This window comes from Neoarius graeffei, chromosome 22 (genome assembly GCF_027579695.1).
Source record: "Neoarius graeffei isolate fNeoGra1 chromosome 22, fNeoGra1.pri, whole genome shotgun sequence".
Taxonomy (NCBI): domain Eukaryota; kingdom Metazoa; phylum Chordata; class Actinopteri; order Siluriformes; family Ariidae; genus Neoarius; species Neoarius graeffei.
In genome coordinates this window covers 15,434,981-15,455,201 of record NC_083590.1, presented here as the reverse complement: position 1 = coordinate 15,455,201, position 20,221 = coordinate 15,434,981, and positions in this window count along the sequence as shown.

Below are 20,221 nucleotides of genomic sequence, written 5' to 3'. Positions count from 1 at the left end.
CGCCAGCTAGAGCTCAGCACAGCGTATCCGCGTATTCTCAATGTTTACACAGCAGCGGACCAGACACGATCTGGATTGAATACGTGGACCCTGGCGGATTCCTGTTTCCAGGCATTTTAATGTAAACGGACAGTGCATCCGCGAAGAAAATGAGACAGATACGGTCTAATGTAAACTTGGCCTCAGGCCAGGACTCGGCTGTCTACATTCATCTTAACAACAAAGGACACTCATTTCAGGATTGTAACGTACGCATTTTAGCCAGAGAGGATCGTTGGTATGAGCGAGGAGTTAAAGGTGGGGATTACATTAGACCGTATCAGCGGATCATCAGATTAACGTTTTTAAAAACGATTAGCGTGCACACAGCAACGCCAATACACGATTCGCGTGCACACAGCAACGCCAATACACGGATACGCTAATCACATTCGGCACGTAAGTTGAAATGTGTCAGTGCGGCTCATCGCTTCCTCCTCAGCGGCTGCGCTCCAAATCACTCCGCCCTGAACAGCGAGTGCCCTCTGGAGGGGGCGCACTCCGGCCCTGCGCAGCTCACAGAGCGCGCGAGTGTAGTGCATGAGCAGTGATTTGGGACTGAGCCGCTGTGCGCAAGTCACTTACCACTTGCAAGTGGAAGGATGGCAAGCCTAAAGACCATCATAACTACACAATGGGCAGTATTTGCATCAGTATTTGCAGTATTTTCATACTTTTATACTCTTTAATGAAAGGTGATACAAGGCGGAAGTCCGCGCTGTTTTTCAGCAGTCGCGTCACATGACCAACACCAGCGAATCAGGAAGGTGGATGTCACAGTGACGTTGTCCAATGACGACGCCAGCTAGAGCTCAGCACAGCGTATCCGCGTATTCTCAATGTTTACACAGCACCGGATCAGACACGATCTGGATTGAATACGTGGACCCTGGTGGATTCCCGTTTCCAGGCGTTTTAATGTAAACGGACAGTGCATCCACGAAGAAAACGAGACAGATACGGTCTAATGTAAACTTGGCCAAAGAAGCAATTTTTGTCAACCTGGAACAGCCATCAGTGAACAGAGGTGGGGGTCTAAGACATCATTTATCAACCATCTACAATGCAGTCTTGGACACTCTTCCCAGACGGCTGGGTGTACGGCAGGACCCAGCTGTTTTTGGTGACTCACAGGAGGACAGAGAGAGTCAGCTTTCCATTGATCACCCTAACGGGCAATCCTTTGATCACCCTAATGACTCGCCGTTCACACCCAGCCTCCAGTGACCCACACCAATATGATGCCTCAATGACACCTTAGATGAGCTGGTCATCAGAATTCTGATTCTGATCCAGGAAAGGATAAATATCTGATACTCCCTATTAGTCAGACAGAACTGAGGAAGCCTTTCGGACAAGAGGTGAAATGTTTTCAAGAATCTTCAAGCAAGTCCAGTTGCCCTTTTCTACCACCCACAGTTCTTGGTAGCTCGTTTTACAAACCATTCGGCCATTATGTAGTCGAGTCTTCTTTTGTACCCCAAATTTGATGCAAATGACCACCGGTATTTGTCTGATTTCGTAGCAAACATCGTGTTGAGCAGGAATAGATTATTAGTTTCTGCTGTTTCTAATAGCCGTGAGCCATTAAAGCTGGTGGGATTGGGATCATGAAACTGACTGACGCATCGCCATTTGCTTGATTCACAGTCAGTCCCAATTGTAGCATTGAAATCGCGTGCCACAATTATTTTAAATGATGGTTTTTCCTTTCTAGCATGTTGTATTTCGGTGTGTAGCGTTTGATAGAATGCTTGCTTGGTTGATTCTGCATGCTGCTCTGTTGGGCAATAACAATTGAAGATTGACAGCTTGATCCCGTGTACTTTTACTCGCAGCATGCTCATACGACCCTCTATAATATGGTTTACATCTAAAAGCTTGACATGAGGGGATAAGGCTACAGCAACACCTGCTCTCGCAGTTTTCAACCCATTATACACCACCCGCCATCCTTTAAGAACCGGGTCCTCAAAACATATCTCTCCTTCTCCTCTCTGTCTAACCTCTTGCATGCAGGATATATCATGAGCAAGACTTTTGAAATGTAGTATGTAGTCTGCTAGCTTGCTTTCGCATTTCCCAGTTCTCACGTTGATTGTACCGAGCCGAAATTGGTGATAGTTCTTCTTGTTGGGCAAGGACATTTCAATAAATAGATGAATAAATAACAATAATAATAATAATGTGTGTGTGGCAGCGGGGGCGTGGTCAAGCGCCGGTCTGTGACAGGAGGGTAGAGCCAGGGAAGGTGAGTGGCAGAATCGCTACACCTGACGGTAATTAACCTGTGTTTTGTGTGTTTTCCCAGTAACTGCTCCCTATTTAAGGAGGCAGAGAGAGAGCAGAGGGAGTGCATCCCGGGACAAGAACACAGAGTGTGTGTGTGTGTGTGTGTTACGCCACATGCTAGAAACTGGCGATTTGAACTGAAAAGTTGAGAAACAAAAAGCCTTCTCTGCATCTAAAGCATTGTCCTGCCGTCCTCGGTGCTCCACCCACACTTCGTAAGCGCTACGGTGGTGCCGGAACCCGGGACAAAGGTGGAGCACCAACTTTGCAGCCCCATGGAATCCTCCCCGTTCGTGGACTTGGTCCACGCCCTCGCCACGGCTCAGCAGAGCCAGCACCAGGCACTCATCATGCTTCAAAAGGAGCAGGAGCGACGCTTTGAAGCCGCGGTGCTGGTCCAGCAGGAAGATCGTGAGGCGTTCCGGCATTTCCTCACGTCGGCGGGGTCCACCAGTGCCCCAGCCGCGGGCCCGTCTCCCCTCACCATGACCAAGATGGGCCCGCAGGACGACCCCAAGGCGTTTCTCACCTTGTTCGAGCAGGTCCCCGAAGCCTCGGGGTGGCCGATGGAGCAGCGCGCGGCGCGCCTCCTCCCCCTCCTGACAGGAGAGGCGCAGCTGGCAGCACTACAGCTCCCCGCCGACCGCCGGCTGGCCTACGCGGACCTTCGCCGGGCCGTCCTCCAGCGCGTGGGGCGCACGCCCGAACAACAGCGCCAGCGCTTCCGCGCGCTGCGGTTGGAGGAAGTCGGCCGGCCGTTCGCGTTCGGCCAGCAGCTCCGGGACGCCTGCTGGCGGTGGCTGAGGGCCGACGATCGCGACACCGAGGGAATCATCGATCAGGTGGTGCTGGAGCAATTCATCGCCCGCTTACCAGCCGGAACCGCGGAGTGGGTCCAGTGCCACCGCCCGGCGTCGCTGGATCAGGCCGTAGGACTGGCGGAGGATCATTTGGCGGCTGTTCCGGCGGCAGGACGGCTGACGACGTCGTCTCTTCTCTCCTCTTCTCTCTCTCTTTCTCCCCCCCCTTCTGTGTCCCGTCCTCGCCCCATTCCCCCACCACGGAGGCGGGGGCCGGCTCCACCCCAGCCGGCCCGCCGCACCCGTGGTGCCCTCCCATTTCTTCCTTCTGTGTCTGTCTCTCCCCCCCCTCAGGTGAGTGAGCCCCAGAGCACAGCTGCAGAGGGAAGGCCCGGGCCGGTTTGCTGGCGCTGCGGGGAACCGGGCCACCTGCAGCAACAGTGCGCAGCAATGGAGGTGGGCGCGGTGGTGCGGATCCCCGACGCGCCAGAAGCTGCCCTCGATCGGGCCAGAGCGTATCGCATACCGGTGAGTGTACAAGGGGCTACATATCAGGCGTTGGTGGATTCTGGTTGCAATCAGACCTCGATCCGCCAAAGCCTGGTGCAAGACGAGGCATTGGGGGGAGCACAGGGGGTGAAGGTGTTGTGTGTGCACGGGGATGTTCACAGATACCCTTTGGTGTCGGTCCACATATATTTCAGAGGGCAAAAATCTATAGTGAAGGCGGCGGTTAATCCTCGCCTTACCCACTCTTTAATTTTGGGGACTGATTGGCCGGGATTTCAGGGTTTAATGACGCGCCTAGTAAAGAGTGGGTCCTGCCATTTGACAGGGGGAGGTCCCGGTGTCGCTTTGGCTGGAGCTGCGGTCGCAGAGCCGTCTACGTCATCTCCGCGACAGAGCGAGGAGCTGCCGGCCCCTCCTCTTTCTGTTGGGGAATCCCTCGCGGATTTCCCACTAGAACAATCGCGAGACGAGACTCTGCGACACGCGTTTGACCAAGTGAGAGTCATCGATGGTCAAACGCTCCAGCCGAATGCCACCCCGTCCTTCCCCTATTTTTCCATTTTGAAGGATAGATTATACCGAGTGATGCAGGACACTCAGACGAAAGCGCGAGACACACAGTTATTAATTCCAAAGAGCCGCCGGGAATTGGTATTTCAGGTGGCTCACTTTAATCCCATGGCTGGACACCTAGGGCAGGATAAGACACTAGCCCGGATAATGGCCCGATTCTATTGGCCGGGGATTCGCGGCGACGTCCGTAAGTGGTGTACGGCGTGCCGCGAATGCCAGTTAATAAATCCAGTGGCCATTCCAAAAGCGCCCTTGCGCCCCCTACCATTAATCGAGACCCCGTTCGAAAGAATTGGGATGGATCTCGTCGGGCCATTAGATCGGTCAACACGAGGGTACCGCTTTATATTGGTTCTGGTGGACTATGCAATGCGATACCCGGAAGCGGTGCCTCTTCGCAATATCTCAGCACGCAGTATTGCAGAGGCCCTCTTCCACGTCATCTCCCGGGTTGGAATCCCGAAAGAGATTCTGACTGACCAAGGCACCTCGTTTATGTCACGAACACTGAGCGAACTGTATGGGCTACTGGGTATTAAGCCGATCCGCACCAGCGTTTATCACCCACAAACGGACGGCTTAGTTGAACGGTTCAATCGCACCCTCAAAAATATAATTAAAAAATTTGTAAGTGAGGACGCACGTAACTGGGATAAATGGCTCGAACCCTTGTTATTTGCAGTGCGAGAGATCCCCCAAGCCTCCACGGGGTTCTCCCCGTTTGAATTATTATATGGGCGTAAGCTGCGCGGCATCTTAGATGTACTGCGGGAAAATTGGGAGGAGGGACCTTCACAGAGTAAAAACGAAATTCAGTATGTTATGGACCTGCGCGCAAAACTCCACACGCTCACCCACCTAACTCAGGAGAATTTGCGGCAGGCCCCAGAACGGCAAGCCTGCCTGTACAACAAGGGCACGCGCCTTAGAGAGTTCACTCCGGGAGATAAGGTACTCGTCCTGTTGCCCACGTCGAGCTCCAAATTAATCGCCAAGTGGCAAGGACCCTTTGAGGTCACACGGCGAGTCGGGGACGTCGACTATGAGGTAAGGCGAACGGACAGGGAGGGGGCACTACAGATCTACCACCTCAATCTACTTAAACTCTGGAATGAGGAGGTCCCCGTGCCGTTGGTGTCGGTAGTTCCGGAGAAGGCGGAGCTGGGGCCGGAGGTTCAAAAAGGGACATTGGCATCACGTACCTCTCCGGTCCCCTGTGGAGACCACCTCTCCCCGACCCAACTCACGGAGGTCGCCCAGTTGCAGGCCGAGTTTTCGGATGTGTTCTCGCCCCTGCCCGGTCGCACTAACCTCATAGAACACCACATAGAGACGCCCCCGGGGGTGGTAGTGCGTAGCCGCCCTTATAGGCTACCTGAACACAAAAAAAAGGTGGTTCGGGAAGAACTTCAGGCCATGCTCGAAATGGGCATCGTCGAGGAGTCCCACAGTGACTGGAGCAGCCCGGTGGTCTTGGTACCCATGGCCGACGGGTCGGTCCGGTTCTGTGTGGACTATAGAAAAGTCAGTGCAGTGTCTAAATTCGACGCGTACCCAATGCCTCGTATTGATGAGCTGCTCGATCGACTAGGCACGGCTCGCTTTTACTCGACACTGGATTTGACGAAGGGATATTGGCAGATCCCCTTGACTCCATTATCCCGGGAGAAAACGGCCTTTTCCACACCGTTCGGCTTACACCAATTCGTCACACTTCCGTTTGGGCTGTTTGGGGCGCCCGCTACGTTTCAGCGGCTGATGGACAGGGTCCTCCGGCCCCACGCCACCTATGCGGCCACTTATCTGGACGATATTATCATTTATAGTAATGACTGGCAGCGGCACCTGCAACACCTGAGGGCCGTCCTTAGGTCGCTGAGGCGGGCGGGTCTCACTGCCAACCCGAAGAAGTGTGCGATTGGGTGGGTGGAAGTACGGTATCTGGGCTTCCACTTGGGCAATGGGCAGGTGCGTCCCCAAATTAATAAGACAGCAGCGATTGCGGCCTGCCCAAGGCCCAAGACCAAAAAGGGGGTGAGACAGTTCCTGGGGCTGGCTGGCTACTATCGTAGGTTTATACCTAATTATTCGGACTTCACCAGCCCGCTGACTGACCTCACTAAAAAGGGGGCGCCAGATCCGGTCCAGTGGACAGAGCAGTGCCAGCGGGCTTTCTCTGAGGTAAAGGCTGCACTGTGTGGGGGGCCACTTTTACACTCCCCTGACTTCTCTCTCCCTTTTATGTTGCAGACGGATGCGTCGGACAGAGGGCTGGGGGCCGTTTTGTCCCAGCAGGTGGAGGGGGAGGATCGCCCCGTCCTGTACATTAGTCGGAAGCTGTCGGTGCGTGAGGGGTGCTACAGCACGATTGAAAAGGAATGCCTGGCAATCAAGTGGGCGGTCCTCGCCCTCCGTTACTACCTGCTGGGGCACCCTTTCACCCTCTGTTTGGACCATGCGCCCCTCCAGTGGCTCCACCGCATGAAGGATGCCAACGCGCAGATCACCCGTTGGTATCTGGCACTCCAACCCTTCAACTTCAAGGTGGTCCACAGGCCGGGGCCGCAGATGGTTGTGGCGGACTTCCTCTCCCGTCACGGGGGGGGGGGGGGGGGGGGGGGGGAGTCGGCTGCGGGCCGGACGGGCGCCTGGCCTGAGTCGGGCGGTGGGGGTATGTGGCAGCGGGGGCGTGGTCAAGACGGATGACAGGAGGGCGGAGCCAGGGAAGGTGAGTGGCAGAATTGCTACACCTGACGGTAATTAACCTGTGTTTTGTGTGTTTTCCCAGTAACCGCTCCCTATTTAAGGAGGCAGAGGGAGAGCAGAGGGAACGCATCCCGGGACAAGAACACAGAGTGTGTGTGTGTGTGTGTGTGTGTGTGTGTGTGTGTGTGTGTGTGTGTGTTACGCCACATGCTAGAAACTGGCGATTTGAACTGAAAATTTGAGAAATAAAAAGCCTTCTCTGCAGAGGCGTTGCCAGGATGTCATGCTTGGGTGGGCATTTGGTTTATTTGGGGGGGCAACAAATTACATTTCTTATTGCAGTGTATGTGTATGTATGTGTGTATAAGTCCCCCATTTTCGTGATCAGATGTGTTTCCCATGATTAATAGTGCATTCAGATGGGTATGAGCAAATTAAAAGGACAAAGATTTCCTAAATGATAGTTGCTGGTGATTGGTTGAAGCAAAGTGGATAAAATAACATAATGGTGGGAAATCTGCACTGCTTGGAAGAGGTTTTGTTTATTGCTCTTGTGACATTTGCTACTTTTTATCATCATCGTCCTCACCATCATCATCTGCTTGACCCCAGGGAGTTGGGTAGCCCCACTGGGCTCTGAATCTGCTACAAATTCAGTAATGCAATTTGAACTATAAGATGTTTTGATTGAACTAGGTTTTGATTCCAGTAATTATCACCTACTAATGCTTCCAATTTCACAAATGGCCATTTTTAGTTCTTTACAAGAACAAAAATCTTTTGAAACTCTATTTTGCGTAATAATTTGGAACAGTCCATTTTTAGTTTTTTTTTATTAAAAAAATACAGTTAGCATTGGAAGGTTCGTTCAAAAACAGTTGATTTGTACACTGACGGTTGATGACTTGAAAATTAGGACGATTGTCATTTCTATTGACTCTTCAGGAAAATCAGTGAAAAAAGTCATTTGCATAATAATTTGGAATGTAGTGTAAGTTGAGATCCATACTCACACATAAACATTCAGAGGGTCAAACATGAAAAAAACAGACACATGAAAAAAAGGTTGGGCTTCATTATGCACCATATCTGCATCTAGTGATAAAAGGAAAGGACCTGTCATTACATGGACTTGTGTGATTAATAGAAGCAATGGAACATTTTTATATCAATATTTTTTTCCCTTTTTTATGAATACAAACAGAACTTATAGGCTGCAATATAGGTGTATTAAAGAACTATACCTACTAGAGAACAAGAATAGTGGAAAATTGCTCTCAGTCTAGTTAGATAAGTGATCAGTTTCTAGTGTATAACCTGGAATATCTACAGTATTAGTCTGTGGTTAGATTTGGAAAATTCTAAAACAAATTCATTCATATCCAAATTCTTTGTTATTTGTTTTTCATGTGCCAGAATGACTAAATGTGTCTTCCTTGAATGCAGCATTGTTCTTCGGAGAGGTGTGAGAATGCGAGTCAGAGTAGAAAAAGAGCTTTCACATGCAGCTGATGACACACCAATGATGAGTGCAGTGACATACAGTTTATGCATCATGGGGAAGGCCTCCTTGTACTGCTGGATGCATTTGCACACTTCAGAGAGGTTAGCATCTGTGCTTAGATTATTGACTAACAGTGTTTTTGCCACAGCAATTTCATTTTGTAAGCCCACATCATTAAGTTCCTGGCCTGCAAGCACTTGAAGTGGCTGTAGGAGAGAGGGGTCAAGAAAAGACACAGATTTGGGCAGGAGGAATGATGTCGCCTTCATTAAGTCAACATTTTTTTGACAGAACCTTGTCTCCATTTCCACAATAGCTCTGTCAAGAATGTTGTACATAGCCCTTTTAAATGCCTGATTAGGAGCACTTGCTAGGTTGTTGGAGTCACCATGCCCTATACTTGACAAAATAATGCTACCATCAAGCTGGGAGTTAACTGTCCGTCTCCTTTTAGGTGGATTAGGAGTGCTTCCACAGTGAGAGAAATGCTCCTCCCAGAAGGAGTCGCAACGTAACTCCTTCAGTGTACTCAGTGAGGCTGCCACCACCTCTCCTGCAGTGCATAAATCTACTGTTTGTGACTGGAGAATTGAATTGGCTGGCTTCAGCGCACCAAGCACACAAAGGAGAAATCTACCAGTGTCAAAGAAGTCCAGGCAGTTCAGCTGGGTCAGAAGACCACACGCTTCTGTACAGAGGTCAAAAGGAGCAGTGTTATCATCTGCTACCTCAGACAGAAGCTGCCTGATGGCATCCTCATTGTCAACAATTGATTTTGTGACATCATGATGACTGGTCCATCGGATTTCAAGGAGTCTTTTCAGTGTGGGGGTGTCATATCTATGCACAACATAATGTCTGTGACAAAATGTGTTCATTGCACCAGACCAGTCAAAGAACTTCTTTGCTAGAGGCTCAGACTGCATTGCATGTACCACTGCCAGATGTAGTTGGTGATTGTAACAGTGGACATAAGGGATGTCTTTGCCAACTTTGCTCTGTAACAAGGCCTGGACACCACCCCTCACTCCTGACATAACAGAAGCACCATCATAGCATTGGGAGACCAAATTATTTGCACTGTAACCCAGATCAGACAAATGTGAAAGGATTTGATTGCACATATATTCAGCATTAAGCTGGTCCAATTCAACTAAGCCAATTAAATGTTCCTCTGGAATGGAATTCCGGACAAATTGAATTATTATTGACAGGTTCTCAATGTTACAGCGGTCCCTGGTGCCATCACACTTGATGCTCATGCCAGGGGTGTCAGTCTCATCATATTTCCTTTTGATTTCTTTTAGAACCATTTTTGCCAGAGTTTCAATTATCTCGTTTTGGATGGTGTTAGACGTGTATTTAGCATTTTCGGGGATGCATTTTGCGATATCCTTCAGTTTTTGATCTTTGAGGAGTGTATACTCGAACAGCCGGATTAAAAGCCCTTCCTCATTCTCAGCCCCGTGAGTGTGCCCCCGAAAAGCCAGTTCATTTACTGCGAGGAATTGTATGACTTCACCTACACTTTTCACATAGTATCTGTTCTTTTCAATCTGAGTTTGACCGAGAAGGTGAACGATACTTTCTCCTGTCTCTCCACGGCGTTGACACTCCTGCCAGGCGGACATCGCCCTAATGTGCACAAGGCTGGAAGCGTGCTTGTTAAAGCCACCGTCTTTTTCCAGAGCCTTTTTCCAATTAGTGTACCCACGTTTGGTGAATATGTTGTCCGAATTTAAACTAAATTTGCGACAGGCAAAGCAAAAGCTGGCATCTTGCAAGACTGAATATTCCAACCATGGCCGTGACTGAAACCAGCCTGCACTAAATGACCGGTAGGTTTGGCCAAAAAGGCGTTTTGGATAAATTTTTAGAATGGGCTGAGATGGGCTATCTGTGTTTAAATCAAGGGGAACGGAAGACTGTATGCCTGTAACGTTTGTGCAGAGCAATGCATCTTTATCGGTAATATCTGTTGTAGCAGAGGTGCTAGCGTCAACGGGAACAGAGACATGTACGATGTTAGCATCCACCGACAAAGATGCAGCGCTTAGCACGGTGTTGAGGCAACTTTGGTTGAGGGCAGAGGTGCTGGGCTGAGAAACGTCCTCAGTATCGGAGGAAGTGCTGGGCACGGGGGGGTGAGGGTGTCTGCTTTTTAATGAGAAACCTATGCATGACTATCAGAAGGGAAAGTAAGCAATGTATTACTGTTAACTATTAACTCGGAATCTACAGTACTGCCGTACACACTGACTTTGCTACTACCACATGTGCGTAGAGCGAGCACGCACGCAGCTTTTTTATATATAGGGTGGGCAGGGCACCCCCCCCTTCCCTTTCGAAATGGCCAATGAGAAAGCAGTAGAGTGCAAAATGGATTTAAAGGAGAACACAAGACGGCACCTCTGAGCAAAATCGCGCATATTGTGATGATATTCACAAGCGTTTTTTATAGGATGGGCAACCAATTTATCAGGGTGGGCAAGGCTTATCTCAGGGTGGGCACTGCCCACCCCTGCCCCCCCATAGACACACCCCCGCTTCTCTGCATCTAAAGCGTTGTCCTGCCGTCCTCGGTGCTCCACCCACACTTCGTAAGCGCTACAATGTGCAAATAAATAATAATAATAACTCTCCTATTACTTTCGCTGACCCACTTCATTTAACTAAATAGTCACAAAAGGAAGTTTAAACCATCTAACCGTAAATAGCAGTGGAACAAACTTTTCTTTGCCTTTTCTAAGATCACTTTTCCAGTATGAAAGAGGCTACTTCACTGGTGCCAGTGCTCCGTTAGCTCTCCCAATTGCAAGACCGGGATCCCTGCCCATACGGAAAAGATATAGACAAATCATATACTATTTTTACATGTTTTATCTGAACTCTAGAAGATTTGTATATGACAGTGAAACCAGCTGTAGGATTTTTGTAAAATATTTTTAGCATGAAACATATAAAACTTTGCAACCTGCAAAGGCTGTATATGTCACTAGTCCGTCATACAATATCCTTACAAATGTCAGAGAAACTTCATTTTAACCACATGACAATTGCTGTAGGCGGCACGGTGGTGTAGTGGTTAGCGCTGTCGCCTCACAGCAAGAAGGTCCTGGGTTCGAGCCCCGGGGCCGGCGAGGGCCTTTCTGTCTGGAGTTTGCATGTTCTCCCCGTGTCCGCATGGGTTTCCTCCTGGTGCTCCGGTTTCCCCCACAGTCCAAAGACATGCAGGTTAGGTTAACTGGTGACTCTAAATTGACCATAGGTATGTTGTAGGTTGTCTGTGTCTATGTGTCAGCCCTGTGATGACCTGGCGACTTGTCCAGGGTGTACCCCGCCTTTCGCCCGTAGTCAGCTGGGATAGGCTCCAGCTTGCCTGCGACCCTGTAGAAGGATAAAGCGGCTAGAGATAATGAGATGAGACAATTGCTGTAGGCCTTTCACTTTGTGTGTGTGTGTAACTGGGAGTGGGTGAAGAGAGGAGAGAGCTTGCTGGGCGGCATGGGGGAATGCAAATATACAACCTTAAAAACATTAAAGAGCACTGTCAACATCTCTCCCACTGATAAAGCATAGTGAACATCTGACATGCTGTAAACATTTTTTCACTCTGCAAAGTCCTAATTATTACAAAGGTCATAGGTCACAAAGGTCAAACATATATTGATTGCAATAATAGAAAGAAGAAAGCAGCTATACACTGTATTTTGTCACTTTATTGAAGAAATACAACATTTTATGCACATATTCCCTTATAACATGTACTGTATAATTTCATATTACAACTGATATACACAATTAATTCCATCATTTACAGTAATGTGTTTTTATTAATCGACAAACAACTGAGCTGGACTGAGTACACTGAGGTGGGGTTTACATTAGCCCGTATCAGCGGATCATCAGATTAACGTTTTTAAAACGATTAGTGTGCACACAGCAATGCCAATACACGATTCTCGTGCACACAGCAACGCCAATACACGGATACGCTCGGCTCCGCAGGCATCCTGCGCTCCAAATCACTCCGCCCTGAACAGCGAGTGCCCTCTGGAGGGTGCGCACTCCGGCCCTGCGCAGCTCACAGAGCGCGCGAGTGGAGCGCACGAGCAGTGATTTGGGACTGAGCCGCTGTGTGTGTGATCTCAGTGCATGTTGGGCATGCGCGTCACTTACCACTTGCAAGTGGAAGGATGGCAAGCCTAAAGACAATCATAACTACACAATGGGCAGTATTTGCATCAGTATTTGCAGTATTTTCATACTTTTATACTCTTTAATGAAAGGTAATACAAGGCGGAAGTCCGCGCCATTTTTCAGCAGTCGCATCACATGACCAACGCCAGCGAATCAGGAAGGTGGATGTCACAGTGACGTTGTCCAATGACGACGCCAGCTAGAGCTCAGCACAGCGTATCCGCGTATCCGTGTATTCTCAATGTTTACACAGCACCGGACCAGACATGATCTGGATTGAATATGTGGACCCTGGCGGATTCCCGTTTCCCGGCGTTTACAGGCGTTTTAATGTAAACGGACAGTGCATCTGCGAAGAAAACGAGACAGATACGGTCTAATGTAAACTTGGCCTGAATATACATACATGGCTTAACTATCTGTACAGTGTTGATGGCTTTGTGAAAGCCTGTGGGAAAGTGGATAGCTGACATGTAATTCAGAGAGGTTTTGACTATTGATCCTTTGGCAAACCTCTGACTTGTGCAATTTCCATGGTTTCCAATGGCATATAAACAATCATCACCAGTGTCAATGAAGTGGGAAATTCTAAAAATACACCCATCTGTCAAAAGCACAACAGAGTTGTTTCTTTGTTTTGTTTTGGTGTAAGTGTAATGATGTAACCAGTACTTGGGTGAGAATAACCATTTGTTAAGCAGGTAGTTACATTTCACTCACATAGGCCCGATAAGGAGGATGGTAAGCAAAACACAAAATACAATATAGTGGTAATAGAAGAACATATTTATTACACCAAATAAAAAAAAATAGATAAATTAAAGTGTCCTCCTTTTCAGTTCTTTTCCTTAGGTAGTAGCACAACAGTGCCAAATCCAGTTCCTTAGATTAAATCAGTATGTCTCCTCTTCTTTTAGTCCATAAATCAGATCCGGTAGTTAAACCTAGTTCAGTTATGTCGCTCAGTTTAGTTATGTAGGGGCCCCTTGTTTTAGATCTTTGATTCTCTTTTTTTTTCTACTCGAGCTTATCTGATCCTTCAAGTGAAAATCCAGCGCAGCCCAGGACGTGCACGTGGCTCTCTCTCTCTCTCTCTCTCTCTCTCTCTCTCTCATGCAGCGGCGGAGATCCTACGCTCCTGCTCACTGAAAGTCTTCATCGCCGTCCTCTTCATTAGAAATCGACAACCAAAAAAAAAAACCAACCGGAGAATTAAACAACATAAATATAGATCCTCCTCTCATCCCTCGGCAACCAACGTCCCGGAAAAAAAACAGTATTTTCCCCCAAAAAATGATGACAACAACTCAGAATTCTCAACTCAAAAATAACTTTTTTTCCTCCTTTCTCCTCCCGTGGCTCAATATGGATGCCCGACTCTGTCTTTTTCCTCTTAGCTACTTTAGACTTCTTGTATGGGCATTTACCGCCACCTTTTGGCGTTTTAATGTAACAACATATGTATTTTAATTTAACTGAATATCTATGAAATGTAAATAAAGGTAGGTTAATTATGAACTTATGTATATACAAAATGAACTGAAATACAAAAATAACTGTAAATGATCTTGTGCTAAGTGTAATCAATATAAACGAATGAATTTAAACCATATAATTAAATGTGTCACATTTATGGGGGTTACATCCTCCCCTCCTAACCTTGCATGCGTCCCTGCATGTTCAACTTCTTACACCATCTCTGACACATTAGGTTGTAACCGACGGATGCATGGCATAGAATCAAGAGTAAGAGCTTCAGTGAAAGCAATATCTAAACCTCTCAATATGGACTGCATAACTTCCACTAGAGGGTTACCCAATGATGGGTATGTCAGTCTCTTAGGGCGGGTTCTTTCCCTTGTAGATCTCCTCTCCACATTCTCTGTATGTTCTACTTCCTCTTTGTTATCCTCATCCACATCAGAAACCTGAGACCTCCTCTCCTCTCCCATTTCCCCCATCTTTTGGAGTTCCGGAGGTTCCACAGCATCAACTGCTGGCTCAGTCTCAGTTGTTATGCTGCTACTTCTCTCTCTAGGTTCCAGTGGCTGAAAAGGCATTGCCTCTGGATTAAGAAGAGACTCCTCATCTGCTTTGTCATTCCCATTCTCTGGAATTGACTCCGGTAAAGAGAAGTTGTTAGTCTCAGCTGGGATGTCCCCTTCAACAGGACTATTTTCTGCAGCTTCATCCCCTTGCTCTGTGAATGCAGGTGTTTCACTAGATTGCAGGGGATCATCCATCCTTTCATCCTCTTCCACATTTTTGTCAACTGCTGGTACACATTGAGGATAATAATAGTCAATGACATCATCTTCACCTTCACTTTCAGACTGATTCTCCTCATCCTCTTTATCATCAGAGTTGTTACTGCCAGCTGCACTCTTGGAATGATAAGTCCTAGTCTTTCTTTCTGGTCTTATTAACTCTGGCTCTGGAACCGTGGCAGGTAGGAAACCACAGGGCAGCAGCAAATCCCTATGTAGGACTCTCTCTGGTCCATCTGAGTCACACGGTGTTATGACATACAGGTAGGTCTCTCACTTGCTTTATGACCTTATAGACAGTCTGGCTCCATCTGTTGGTGATTTTGTGCTTCCCACGGATTCCTATGTTCCTTGCCAGGACACGATCTCCAGCTTCCAACTTAGACTCTCTGACTCTTTGATCAAATCGCTGTTTGTTGTGGAGAGCACTCTTTGCACTGTGGTCAGATGCTATCCTGTAACTCTCTGTGAGACTGTCTCTGAGGTTTTTGACATACTGCACATGGGATTCCTTTCTCTTTCCCTCAGTATTTAGTCCAAAAGCGATGTTGATAGGTAGGTTGGGTTGTCTCCTGAACATCAGTCGGTATGGTGAGTAACCAGTTGTGTCGTGCTTAGTGCAATTATATGCATGCACTAATGGTTGCACAAAGTCTCTCCATTTCACCTTGTCCTCTTCCTGCAGGGTACCCAACATGGAAAGAAGTGTCCTGTTAAATCTTTCCACAGGATTTCCACGTGGATGATATGGCGTTGTGCGTGTTTTCTTTATCCCGAGCAGACTACAAAGTTCCTTTATGAGTGCTGACTCAAAATCCCGGCCCTCGTCACTATGTAACCGTTCAGGGAATCCATAATGAATAAAGAAGTTATTCCACTATGCCTTTGCAACTGTTTTTGCCTTCTGATCATGTGTTGGGACTGCTACAGCATACTTGGTGAAATGGTCAGTAACAACAAGTATATTTTTGGTTCCTCTTCCATCTGGCTCCAAAGACAAGTAATCCATACAAACCAACTCTAGTGGTCTGCTTGTCTGGATGTTTACTAGAGGAGCACTGCGTTCAGCCCTGGCTTTTTGTCTTATGCACTGCTCACATGTCTGAATCTTGCTGCTCACATCTGCTGACATGTGAGGCCAATAGAACCGAGTGCATACTAAATCCATGGTGCGATCAACACCCATGTGACCAGTGGCATCATGCAGACCCTCTAGAGCCACTTCTCTGTAGCTCCTGGGTAGAACCAGTTGGTAAGAATCTTCTCCACTGACTGTCCGTTTCCTGTAGAGCACCTCTTCCATTAAAACCAGCTGGCCCCGGTGTCATAGCAAGAGCTGGACTTCTCTGTCTTCATGCTGTCTCATTCTGTATGAGAGACGTCTTCCCCCTTTCAATAGAGAGATGACTCTGCTGATGGCAGGGTCTTTCTTTTGCTCAAGTGCCCAATCCTGCTGAGTCAGGCGAGGGAGTGTGCAGGACCCTGGTAACAAATCAGCCTGGCTATACTCTGGTGGGATGACACTGTCATTAATAGCGAGACATTCAACTGAGACAGGACCAGGGGGAAGCTCCGTGTCTGTGCTGGAGGCTTGTTGAGTGAGATGCCTCTGACAGATAGCCTTTACAACCTCTGCTGAAACTTCTGGTTCCTCTTTCTCCTTAACAAACCGAGCTATGAACTGCTCTATTCGTCTGTCCTCAGCATCAGATGTATGATCTGTTCCACTCTGGAGATGTGGCCGTCTTGAGAGACCATCAGCATCCTGATTTTTCTTCCCAGCCCTGTACTGCACATGGAAATCAAAAGTTGAGAGAGCAGCCAACCACCGATGCCCTGCAGCATCCAGCTTAGCAGTTGTCAAAACATATGTTAGAGGATTGTTATCAGTTACCACTGTAAACTTTGCTCCATAAAGGTAGTCGAAAAACTTATCAGTCACTGCCCACTTAAGGGCAAGAAACTCAAGTTTGTGTGTGGGATATCACCGTTCACAGTTACATAGCCCCCTGCTAGCAAAAGCTACCACTCTCAGCTGACTGTCTTGCTCTTGATACAGTGCTGCGCCCAATCCATACAGACTTGCATCAGTATGAAGGATATAAGGTTTCTTAGCATCTGTGAAGCCCAGAACTGGTGCAGTCGTGAGCTTGTGGATCAGTGTGTTGAATGCTTCATCACATTTCGATGTCCATTTTTCAGCAAATAGTTTCTTTGGGTCAACAACAGAGATGTTCTTTGGATTCCCTCTGCCAGACTTCTTAGGTGGTATGTAACCTGCTGTCAGATCATTCAGTGGCCTTGCTATCTTAGCATAATCTCTGATGAAGCGTCTATAATATCCCGAGAACCCCAGAAATGATTTGAGCTCTTTTATGTTTTTGGGTTTTGGCCAGGTTGTGAGGGCTGCTATCTTTTCTGGGTCAGTCTCTACTCCTCTCTCTGACACAATGTGCCCAAGGTATTTGACAGATGCTTTGAAAAACTGACACTTTTCAGGGGATAGTTTGAGTCCAAACTCTCTCAGCCTGGTGAGGACACGCATTAGGCGTTCTTCGTGCTCCTCAAGGGTGCTTGAGAAGACAATGAGGTCATCTAAAAACACCAAGACCTCTTTGAGGTTCAGGCTACCCATGCATTTCTCCATTGCACGCTGGAATGTGCTGGGAGCATTCATCACCCCCTGGGGCATGCGATTAAATTCCCAGAACCCCATGGGTGTGACAAATGCTGTCTTGTGCTTATCCTCCTCAACTTCCACCTGATAGTATCCGGATTTTAAATCCCTGACTGAGAACCATTTTGAACCTGTGAGTGCTGAAAAGGTTTCTTCGATGTTTGGTAAAGCATATGCATCCTTGATTGTCTGGTTGTTCAACTTGCGATAATCAATGCATAACCTGATTGTGCCATTTTTCTTTTTAACAACTACAATAGGGGATGCAAATGGACTTTCAGACTCACGGATTATGTTAGCATCACACAGCTCCTTCAGGTGTTGCCTGACAGCCTCAAAATCTGAGGGGTGTATGGGTCTCGGCCTCTGCTTGAAAGGAGCTGGGTCTGAGAGTCGAATGCAGTGCTTTACAGCTGTGCTGTGACCATAGTCAAGATCATGTGTGGCAAAAACATCTGACATGGAGTTTAGCCTCTCAGTGACCCTCTTTTTCCATTCTTCACAAAGAGGAGAGTCTGTGAAGTCAAACTGCAGAGTGCTGGCTGACTCAGATGAGCTGATGCTGTTGCACATAGCAGTTGTGGCAGCTGGTTGAGGAGCCTTTCCTCCATCACTGTCTTGGCCAGCAGCAGATGATAACGGTGAGACTGACAGAGGTATGGAGAGATCAGCCATAATTCGACTAGCAGGCAGCTTGATGACATGAGCACTTTCATTTTTCACCAGAATGGGGACTTTAAAGGAAGTCTTTGCAGGGGCTGTCATGACATAACTGCAGAACATCAGACCACCAGGTAAGTTTGGCGTTGCAGGCTCAACTAGCACGGACATGCCTGGGGAAGCATGGACATTCCTGACATATCCTGTCAGGGAGACCTTTTCACCTGGTGATATGGTGACACATTTTTTGCTCAGCAGTTTCACTTTTCCAACCTTCTCACTATCTTGTTCAATTTTTCATCTGTCATACATTGTTTTGATCAGAGGTGTATTGGTACAATGTACTTGGTTGCTACTGACACAAGTTTCTTTATAGGCTGTGTAGATTCCATAAAGCACATCCAAAACATTTGTTCCAACCAGCACAGGAATGTCTTTGTTTGTTCTACAATCAGGTACAGCAAGTGGTAAAGTGGATAATTCCTCAGTTTTCCCTGTAATTTCTTCTGGAAGAAGATGCTCAATTCTGTGTATCCCAGGTAGGGCACAGCCTGGCCAGCTGCACCTGCTACATCCAGGATTCTTCGCAAAGGTCGGATTGGTCGTGAAGGAAAATGGATCCTGTGAAAAGACTCTGACACCGTCGTGACCTGAGAACCAGAGTCAAGGAGACAAGTGCATGAAACTCCATCAACAGTCAGTGTGGCAATACGTTTTGATCCCACTACTGCTGCTAAAAGGGCTTCATCTGACATTTCAGGCACAGACTGACTCATATTATTGACTTTGTTGTGTTTCTGATCATGCATAGCACTTGGTGCTGGCTGGGGACTTTGTTCTGGTTGGGCCTCAGTCCGTCCCTCTACTGAAACCCAGTCCAGTTTAAAGCTTGACTGTGCTTGGCTTTCCACTCCTGCTGTTTAGCTCTCAACTCTTTGTATTTCTTGTCAACCAGGTCTTTGTTGGGAGCATTCTCACATTGTCTGACAATGTGGCCATTTTCTCCACATTTGAAACAAAACCAAGGTTTTAGTTCTGGCCTTGAAGCTTGCTGATGGACTTGAACGTCAGCTGTGATAGCGGGTGGCTGATGTACAGAAGCTGTCTTTTGTTCATGTTTCTGCCTCCTCAGAGCTCTCTTCTCTGTCAGCTGTATTTGTAGCTCTGCCACTTGCTTTCTTAGGCTTTCAGTTTCTGTTATGTATTTCTGTAGTATGTCTGTGTTAAGCTCCTCTTTGGAAGAGGCTTCTGCTATGTACTGAAGTTGCATGGCAGGTTTCACTTTTGAGCTCCCAAAATGACGTTGCATCCTATCCATCTTAACTGTTCTCCTTTCTTCCTCTGTTCTCAGCTGGAGGAGAAGTTCAGAAAAATCTGGTGGGAGGTCAGTTTTTATCTTTTGTTGAAGAGTCAGAATCAAGGTCTGATCCCAGCAACCACAAGTGAACTGCTTGAATAGCTGGCAGTTTGCATTTGCTTTCATCACACCTCCTCTTCTGATTGCAGTGCTGAGAATTGTTTGTAACCTCTGAAGATATTCAGGGGCTTTTTCACCTGCATCCTGGTGAGTGTTGAGAAACTTGGCAAAGATTTCCTCACCATCATCAACAAGTCCATATGCTGATTGAAGAAGTCTTACATAGTCTTGTGCAGTAGAACTGGACCCGAGTTGTCGGACTATGTCTGCAGCAGGTGAGAGCAAACTTTCCAGTATCATCCTTCTTTGTATGTCAGTGGGCAGGCCATCCTGAAACATGAGTTCAACATGTAGGCACCAGGTCTCAAAGTCCACTTCACCAGGTGGCTTGGGCACCCGTCCTGAGAAGGACCGAAGCCGCTTGGAGCCTAGGCTGGGAGTAGAGGCTTCATTCTTAATGACATCCTCCACTATTATACGTTGAACATCCTGGGGGTTCAGTACATCATTGTCTAGTGCTGCTGGAGTGACTGGTACAGCTCGTCTCTTGGGTTTTGCAGCCTTAACAGATGCTGG